Source organism: Chenopodium album, chromosome 23, assembly GCF_948465745.1.
Source record: "Chenopodium album chromosome 23, dcCheAlbu1.1, whole genome shotgun sequence".
In the NCBI taxonomy this organism is placed as follows: Eukaryota; Viridiplantae; Streptophyta; class Magnoliopsida; order Caryophyllales; family Amaranthaceae; genus Chenopodium; species Chenopodium album.
Genome location: NC_137856.1, coordinates 19,402,618 through 19,412,882, shown reverse-complemented (window position 1 = coordinate 19,412,882; position 10,265 = coordinate 19,402,618).

Genomic DNA, 10,265 nt, shown 5'->3' with positions numbered 1-10,265 from the left:
AAAAAGTGTTCGAAATCCTTATAATAATATTCATTGATTCTAGGCATTACCGCAAGGTCTGTGGAATAATAACCTATGATGGCTCCAAATTCTTCCGATAAAGGACATATTTCATCATGAAAAAATCTAAAACAATCAGTATCAATATTCCAATAGTCTATGGCAGAATAAATAAAGTCAATATCAAGACTCATCCCCTTGACTCCAAACATACCCCCCATATGAGAAAGATCTAATGCCTTTTTATCCTTAGCAGTTAAGTGACGACACCATTCATCCATGTACCCACAAAAGGTTCTTTTAGCTAAAGGCATGATTACTAGTTAATTAAATATTCAATAAGCTGGTTAAATTATGCAGTAAACGGATGATTCGGGGGCTATTTATAACTTTTTTTTTTTCACGACAGACTTCAATTCCTGTAGGAAACAGGAAAGCGCGTCTGTCGCCAGGCGACAAAATTGTCGCGTAGCGACAAAACCTGTCGCGTGGGGACAGGATGATTTACGCGGCGCCGGTTTCTTCCTTAGCAGCGTCACCTATTGCGCGTAGGAAATCGTGTTTTTCCGTATTTGATTTCGACTTTGATTTGACTTAATGTTCTATTCCTCTTCTCATACCCTCAATATTATGATTTTTATTATTATTATTATTATTATTATTATTATTATTATTATTATTATTATTATTATTATTATTATTATTATTATTATTACTCCTATTATTACTATTATTATTATTATTATTATTATTATCATATTAAAGCTTAATTAATTTTAAGCTTACCTTCATTTTCTTTTTTCTTTCATTTCTTTTTTTTGGGGGAGAGAGTCGGTACCCTCCATTAATATTAAAAATGACGGAAAAATTTCGCGCAAAAATTACACTTTCTCACACACTTACATACACAATGCATTCATTATAAAATAATAAACTAAGTAAATAAAATGTTCAATAAATAATAAAATGCATATATATATACAAGTGTCTGGTACATGAGTCATATAAATACAATAGGCAAAGTCCTACAAAAGTCAAACATAAAACAAACAAAGGTACAACTATGGCGCTGGAGGTCGCAAGTCGCGAGGAATGCCAAATGTATCGAAAAATGTCCTACTTTGTGGAGTATGTCCATCATCGTCCCCTGAACCACCAGACGACACAAACTGCAGCTCAGGGCCAGGCCACCTAACCTCACCCTGAAACCCGACGGAAAGAGGCTAGGGCTGCAAAGGCTGCTGCAACGACGAGCCAAACTCGTATGTCCCACCACCCATCCCACCTCGAACGGTCGGCCCGGTCGGAATGTCCTCAGGCGATGATGCCGAATCCTCTACAGCGACGGCCTTAGAACGACCACCTCGACCACCAGAAGTAGTCCAGCGACGCCTCGAGTCGGACCTAGTAGTCTCCCTCCTAGGCTCGGGCCTCGATCGAGTGCGTGGAGAAGGAATAGGCTGCCCCTGCAAAAGTAAATCATAGTTAGCAAATGCAACGAAAATAAAGCCAAAGCAGTAGAAGTAATACCTCCTCAGCGTCGTTGCTACGACAGGTAGCACGGTTCCGCAACCTCACAAGCTGGCTGCGAAAGGCGTCAATGCACCTGGCCATAGCCGTCACCACCTCACGAGAGAACTGCCAAAATAGTCAAAGTCAATAACAATTATCAAGCCAACATAAGGGTGGTAAAAAAAAAAACTACTTACTCGAGTCTGGTGACGAGGAATAAACCGCTCCACAAACTGCTCTCCCTCTGGAGCTGGCGGAATAAGCTCCTCGATCGGTCCATACGTACCCTGGTAGCGTATAGACATCCTCGGAGGGATGAACTCCCTAGGACCAGCTTGCTAAAAGTAAAAGTTAGAAAGATACTTGGGGGCTACCTAAGAAAGATAAACTAAATGAATAAAAGCATACCGCTGCCTCCTCTGAAAGGACAGGAGCCGGCGCTAGCAACGGTAGCAGGTCCTCCTCATAGCTCTGCTCGAGGAGAACGTATGACCTCCAAGGAGTACCTCGCGAAGGCCCACCAGCACGATCCCGCTGCAAGGCATCGTGGAACATATGCCGAGGTGGAGGAGCGGGAACAACGAAAGTATCTGAGGAGTGCTGGATGGCCACCCTCTCCCCTAGGTAGACCACCGCGTCGTACGTCCCCAGAAAGTAACGACGCTCAGCTGTATACTGCGCCGCCAGCGCAGAGATAAGAAAAGCAGCCCAAGGTCGATATACCGGGCTAGGCTCCTGAAACATCACTAAGTAATATACTAACGCTAAAAGGCGTAGCACCTCCGGCGGACCTCTGCGGCCTCCCGAACTAGCAGCAATGGGGAGCACGCGAGGAGAAGGCCTCGCAGGCGCAAGAGAAGGGAAGTACTCGTAGAACCAAATCTATACAAAAAGTGAAAATCAGTAAAAATTGTGCTCCTAAAATCTAGAGTTAAAATCTAAATAGGGAAAAGGAGATAATCCTCTACAACCCTCCAGAAACTGGAAAGGGCAATCTCCCTAGACAAGGCCTTGTGACGACAGGAACGCCGCAAGCCCAGTATAAAATCAGCATAGGCCATGCTGGCCCAGTCATATGTCCCGACCAACTGGAGGTCGCGAACGGCAGACAGGTAGTATAGAAGTACTATACTACCTCGATCAGGGGAAAATGTCCCTGATAGCAGAATCAGCACAAAGATACGCACCCGCTGCTCTCGGGTAGTCGCATCATCCTCGAAAGCTGCAGCCAACGTGCAGCGACGGATGCATCGGGAACTCAGCTATCCCGACTGAGCCTCGGCCTGGGCTCGAATAACGATCGGCCCCAATAACTCCAAAACCTCCGGCGAATAAACAGTAACACCAGCATCGAAAGGCAGAGGAGTAGATTGGAACTCTAGCCCCGTGATGAGACTAAAGTCAGCTGGAGTGACTGTCATCTCACCCCAGGGAAAGTGAAAAGTGTTGGTGGTGTCCCAAAAGAACTCCACCAAAGCCCGAACGACGAGGTTACCCCCGTCGTATGAAAACATGGCCCGGGTGGCCTGCAGCAGGGGAGTCAATCCACATGACTCCCAAAGACGACGAAGCCCCTCATCACGGCAGATGAAGTTGTCCTACAGAGAGATAATGGTGGAATTACCCGAGCCATGGCTACGGGTCCTCCCACTCGCTAGACCTCGTCGGATCCTCTCCGACAGATGATGAACCGGCGCGTGAAATAGAGTGCGCTCATCCCAATCAGGCATGACACCCAGCCTGGAAGTAGAAGGCACGTCCTTGCCCTCACTGGTGGGCTCGTCCTCTCGACGTGTGTCCCTCGACCGAGAACCGGAACCACGTCGCCTAGCCATGCTAAAGTATGTAAAAGTAATTACACTTAAGTTTCTTCAGTATCTAAAGTTCGCCTAAGCCGCATGATACTATGTTAATAAAAAAACAGAGTACGTAGTACTAAAACAGAACAAAAATTTCAAACAAGCATGGAAGCGTTCTTTAAGCAAATAAACAATTTCTTGCAAACATATGATGAATATTGTGACAAATTGTACAAGTAAAAGCAGTCAAAATGCAAAGAACGACCCACATTGTTCTTCACGACCTTAAGAGGTCCAACAATGGTGAATTGTTCATTTCTTCACCAAATTGAGTCAAACAAGTCTCAAAATACTCCCAAAGTAATATATAAGCATAATTAAACAAATTCAAGGCATAAAATTCAACGAGCAAAGCAAATTAAGCAAAATGAGTTTCGAATTTTCGGAAAAAACGCAAACAAGAACGCGTAATTCATCAAAAACCGAGTAGAGTTTGAGCAAAACTTACATAGATCCGGAAATTAGATGAGAAAAGCTTCAATTTGCAACAAGTTTGAGCGAATTTGGTTGAAAAATGAGCAAGAACGATTTTTTTGAAGTTTTTTGCGAAAAACTGAAGCAGAGCAGCGAAATGAGGAAGAAGAATAAGACGGGTTTAAAACCTCGATTCTGTCGCCAAACGACAGAATTGTCGCGAGGCGACAGACCCTGTCGCTCGGCGACATAACCAAAACCTCGCGACAGGCACTTCTGGTCAGCGCTGGAGCGGCGACAGAGTGCTGGGCTCTTCCTTATGGTTTTGTGGGTCCAGTTTAGTAATTTGGGTTCCTTGGTACGCCAGTTAGCCCCTTTAAGTAATTGACATGATTTAGTCAGCTTGATCAAAATGCACTGAGTGATCGACTTGATGAAAGATCGTCTCACTTTAGCTTAAAGCGCCTACGTATTGGCTCGTAATAAGGCACCGAAATAATGGTTCAACAAATAAGGCACCGAAATATAGGTTCAGTAAACGCACCAAAGTAATGGTTCACAAAGGAAAAAGCATCAAAGTACTGGCACAAATATAAAAGCAATGATGAATAATAGTATTAAGGGTCAATAGGTAAAGTGATTCTTTGACAATGTCTCAACATAAAGGGAAATTGTTTAGCGGCAAAGTACGGTCGTGACGAGGTAGTGTCACAAATGGTTGAGATGGCGAAGCAAGGCTACTTTCGGCGGTCCCTCAAGGTAAAGAAGAGATTGTCTATAGCGGCGACATACTGCTGTGGCGACGTATGGCCACACCAGGAGATGACGACATACAGTTATTTTCGATGATGTTCCCGAAATTAGGGGTGTCAAAAACTCACCCGACCCGAAAGGTTCATCTAAAACCGAACTGTTTTCGAACTGGTTTAACCCGCGAATTTTTTATCCGAATTCGATCTGGAGTCAACCCGAAGTTAACTCAAAACCGACTTCCCCTGGTAATATATGGTCCAAACCCAACTTGGAATCGACTCATAGTTAATCCGAAACTATTAAGACCCGATAATTCAAGATCCGAATTCAATCTAATCCGAAACAAAATCTACCCGAAACCATTTTGACCCTAAAAGTATCTCTTTTTACCCGATTTATGTATCACCCGACCTCTATTTACCCGACTTGAAACATCCTTTGACCTAACTTAACCCGACCCAAAACTACTCATGATTAATTTTTACCCGACCCTTTTAATTAACTTAATCCAACATTATTCATGACCATCCTCTCCAACCATTTTAAGTTGTGGGGTTCAAGCTTAGTTATAATTAGGAAAAGTGAGACATACACTATCACATTTACTTATATATCCTTTATTCGTCTAACTAAGCTAACAAACTATAATTAAATCCAAGAGCCCATGATTTCACACATCTAAATATTCTACATTTCTACAACATTGCAAACTAAAAGCTCATGGATGACCAAAAATTAACGCATGTACATTATTAATAAATTGATATATTGTTAATATAAGGAAAACTGTGCCGCAAAGAAATGGCAATGTTGAATGGAGTAAACATATTACGGACAATACAAATGTACAAATTATTGTCATTGATTGATATTAGTGCATGGATTAGGGACGGTAAATGTACAATGATCATTGATTGATATATTTAGACAATTAGTCTATGATTTTGCACTCTAAAATCAAACAATCCAATATTATCATTATACCATGAAATATACTTCCTAAGATGTATAAAATTTAAAGTTTATGACATTAAATATGTATATATGTTATATTAATGTGATTAGGTGTATTATATTCACGATTTTGATGAATCTGAATTTATTTGAATTTATTTCAACTTAATTGAACTAATCTGAATTTATTTCAACATATGTTACATATATGGATTTATCTGAATGTATCTGAAATAATCTGAATTTAATTATTTGAATTTTTATCTTAACTAATCTTAATATATCAAACTTATATGATATTATCTGAACTTATTACACAAAGTCTTATATGTGGTTGGTCAAAATGTCACATCGTGTGGCAGGGGTTACTTTATTAGTGTAATCGCGGTTACTTGATCAGTGTTAAAGGGGTTACTTGATCAGTGTTAAAGGGGTTACTAAGTTTGTATTACAGGGGTTATTTGGTTAGTTCGTTTTATATGGGTTACTTTTTTTTCAAATAAGTGGTTACTTGGTGTGGCTGGCCACACACAAGACGGGCTGCTGAACTTATAGTGTTGTAATAAGAGAAAATAATAAGGCGAGTTGAACAAACCCTTATCTGAACGGACTCTAACATATTAGGGCTTATTTAGCTTATTTTAGTTATAGTTTATTTGAATTTTGATATTAGACCGTGTGTTTATTTCATCTGATTGTCACTAATATTATCTTATTGCCGTATTGGCCTAGTTTAGGGTTTGCATTGCATAATGTTGTAAGAAAATTACAAGGTATGGTCCAAATTGAGAATTTTATAATATAAAGTGTAGTTAGTGGAAATATAATTAATTGTTAATATGAGTAAGAAATAATAAAATATTTTTGTTGGTAGGATTAATGAGGAGAAGTAATAAAATATTCGTAGTAACGTGTCCTTACTAAATAAGATAATAGAATTATTATGAAACCAACGTAAAGTAAATATGTGTTGCGATTATTACAAAATGGAGGGGTATAACTTCATTAACAATAACAAAATCAAACGTTACTAAATTATGAAAAATCTTGTATTCTTAATCACGAGTTAGTTGCTAATATACAAATATACAATAAACAATCTTGATACTTCTAATAATCGAGTAGGCAATGAATTGGCGATGATAAATAGCCACAAAGACGATGATAAACCAAAACGTAAGGAAATATTTTATAATATGTGATAATCACCTGATCAAGGAGATAAATAATCATTTTAATTTCTTTAATAACTTGAGTTGTCAATCTTATATCAATTCTGTTAAGCCAATACAAAAACTTAAACGAAACCCAAAAAATGATCTGAACTATATATGAATAAAATCTCCAGCAACAAAAATGACATGACTATTCTAATATAGCTAAAAGCCGACCTGAACCGAGATTGACCCGAATTCAAATTATTCGACCCAAAAGAATGAGCTAACTATCGAAGTAACGAGATTCAATTTTTTACCAGAACTGAATTGATCTGAACCGAGATCTAATAGAATACGAAATGACCCAACCCAAAGTTAAATAAATCCATTTTAACCCAAATAAACCCAATAAAATCCGGACCCGAGTTCTTCTGAACTCGGTATGACTCGACCCGAATTTGATTTGGGCCAAGTTTGATTTGTATCCGACCATGCTTGAACTCAACTTTAACCCGAATCTGATTAAGCTCAACCTGATTTGATATCACATTTACTTATATATCCTTTATTCGTCTAACTAAGCTAACAAACTATCCGACCATGCTTGAACTCAACCTCATTACCCGATCCAAACATCCCGACCCGTCGTGGGTCAACCCAAACTCCATCTGGGTACCCGATTTGACACCTCTACCCGAAATACTGTGGAGGATTATCACCAAGAATATTGAAGGCGACGACATATGGTTATCTTCAAGGATGGCGTTAACGAGGCACAGTGGAGGTTGTCACAAGCAGCATAAGAAGCAACAGCAAAATGGTTACTTTCAGAGACGTGTGCTCGACGGTGCAAGATACGCGATTCTTAACTCTTTTATCTGTTTTAACTAATGATTAGTTTTGCAGGTATCGGCGTTATAAGAATGATTTGGAATTGCAGAACGTTTTGAATTATTCTCCGTCCCTATCAGTACTTTGACTCTCGTTTTTTGAAACATAAGTTTCTCCAAACTTAGTCAAAGTGGGGGCTTCTGTAGACACCCATTTGTGTCTCCCCAAAACCAAACCCAGTGATGAATGCCTTGCGCGTTGTGTTATTATCGAATTAGGTGAAAGTGATTCGAAAGCCAAATGTTGCGGTTTAGTTTTAATTAAAGTTTCTTCTCTCTGTTTTTGAAAATGACTTTATTTGAAAATGTCCATTTCAGTTTATTTTGGTCCATGATAAGGGTCCAATAATGGTGTAGTTGGATGGGGCTCGAGGATACCTTTCCAACGATATATTATAAGCCCAATTCCGATGAATATTGAGGAAGTTATGGCCAAAATACTAAACTGGGCCCGGTTATTTATTTTAATACGGCCCAATGATCTAGAGGAGGGCCCAATATTAATTATTATTCCTAAAATTGTTAGGATTAATTATAGTTTTCTAGAAGTTTCTAGAAAGTTCCTTTTAATTCTAATATTGTTAGATTTAATAATTAATTATCTTTGAAAGATTTTTATTTGGAATAAAATGTTGTTTTGTTATCTTAAAAATACGTATTTTATCTTCTGTACGGATTCCGTAGATCAAGTTGATTAAAGATCGGATTCCGCGTGAAGAAAAACGCGCTAATACAGGCTGTCGCCAAACGACAAGTCTGTCGCAGCGCGACAGACCCTGTCGCCTCGCGACAGAGTTAATTCCTGGCGATAGCGTGGAGTTTTATTCCTTATCAAATTCTATGATTTTCCGGATTATTTTCATTATAAATAGCGTCCGAATTCCTGTTTTCAGCATCATCAATTCTCATTCAATTCTTCCTTAATTCTCTCTTTTCTCCCTTGAGCAATATACGCTTTCTTTCTCTCTCTCTTTTTCTAAACTAGCTTTTAACATACAATATTCCGCATACATTAGACTTAGAGTCATCTAGCCAAGTTCGAAGTTGCCTTCGCCCTAGACGTGCAAGGTTGATATTTTCTGAGGGTTTGGTCCAAAACTAGTCAAAACTTTATTTAATTTGATTTCAATTTACTTTCTTTAATTGTTCTTTATTATTTTCATTGAAGTTTACTAACTTGTGTATTTTGTTATTAGAAAGAGGTACGAGGCTTCAAAGTAAGTAGATTAGCTTACTCCCTATTTCTTTCATAATGTAGATTGCATGCTTATTATTGTTAATTCCTAGTATCATGTTAGGATGTTATTTTATGCTTTCTAATATCATGATATCATGTTAGTACCATGTAAGGTTTAAAGCTTTGATCTTTATTGCTTAGTGACATGCTAGGATTTATTATTAGTATCATGCCTAGGATCTTGCTATTATTATCAAGCTTTATTATGCCTTATTATGCTATTATCATCGTTATTATTATTATTCTTTATTATTTATGTTGCTTGATATATTTTATTGTTATTGCTTGATCACGCTTTTTATGATTGTTAAAGGGAATTTGTACTTGAAATCACGCTTAATAAGATAATTAATAATTTGGTTTAGGCTAATGTGATTTTAACTCAAGTGATCGCCAATAATAGTATTATTTGTGCATTAATTTCAACCAACATAGATAAACAGGGTAGGTTTAATATAATGTTTGTATGTTATTCGAAAAGCGCGCATGAATACGAGCAGAACAAAGTAGAGGCCTATTTTATAGGGCGGGTCCTTTCTTTTGTAGATTGAATTCGTACCCTCATCCCTGGACCCTGTTTGGTTCAAGACCTTATGGAGTAGTTGATGGTCCTTTTGGATTGTCTTTTGGGTTTACAAGTTCCTAAAACTTGTTGGCGACTCTTTTTGCTCTTTGTCTTTCCCTTTGGAACGCCACCGTACTTTAGTGTATGATCACAGTGGGGTTCAAGTTTGGGGTTATCATAATGCTTGAAATATTCCCTACAGAGGCCAAAGATCTAAATATGTGGCTTGAAAAGAAGGTATAAGGCTCAAATAGTTGCAAGAAGGCAAATGTAAACCCAAAAATAACAAAAATGAATAAAACTATCCTTAAAATAGAAAAATACCACCCCGAAAAAGGTGCCTTTGTCCTTCCTAAATGGTTCGGTCTCGGATTCAAGATCTATGAGTCAAGTTTCAAGATTAGTTTTGCAAAAAGTCAAGGATCCATGCCGCTCATGCAAATATAGGTAGAAGGCTTGAAAAACAAAGAACTCACACGGATGTAGCAAAAACTCACTATTGGCGTCAAATCGACTATAGGAAGTAACTACCAAACATGCCACAAACAAGTAGAATTCGGCTTCATGTTCCCACTAGTTCTAACCAACTACCTTAGCATGCTTTATCTTAGAATTAACCAAGCGTACTCTCAAACCGTGCACACCGTTACCATTTAAGAAGAAAAGCATTCAATTATACAAGTCCAAATGTTATTATGTCCAAAGCAAGAACAAAACAAAACACATTGCAAATTTGCCTTGATAGAAACAAAAATCTTTTTGGAGATTTTTTTTTTAAAATCTAAGAACATGGAATTGCATATACAAAAATTCATAACACTCAAAGATCAACATCCCACCAAATATGATATAATACCCTCCCCCAAGCTTGAATATGACAATACACTCAAACATAAATCATATAATCCATGGGAGGGGAAAACA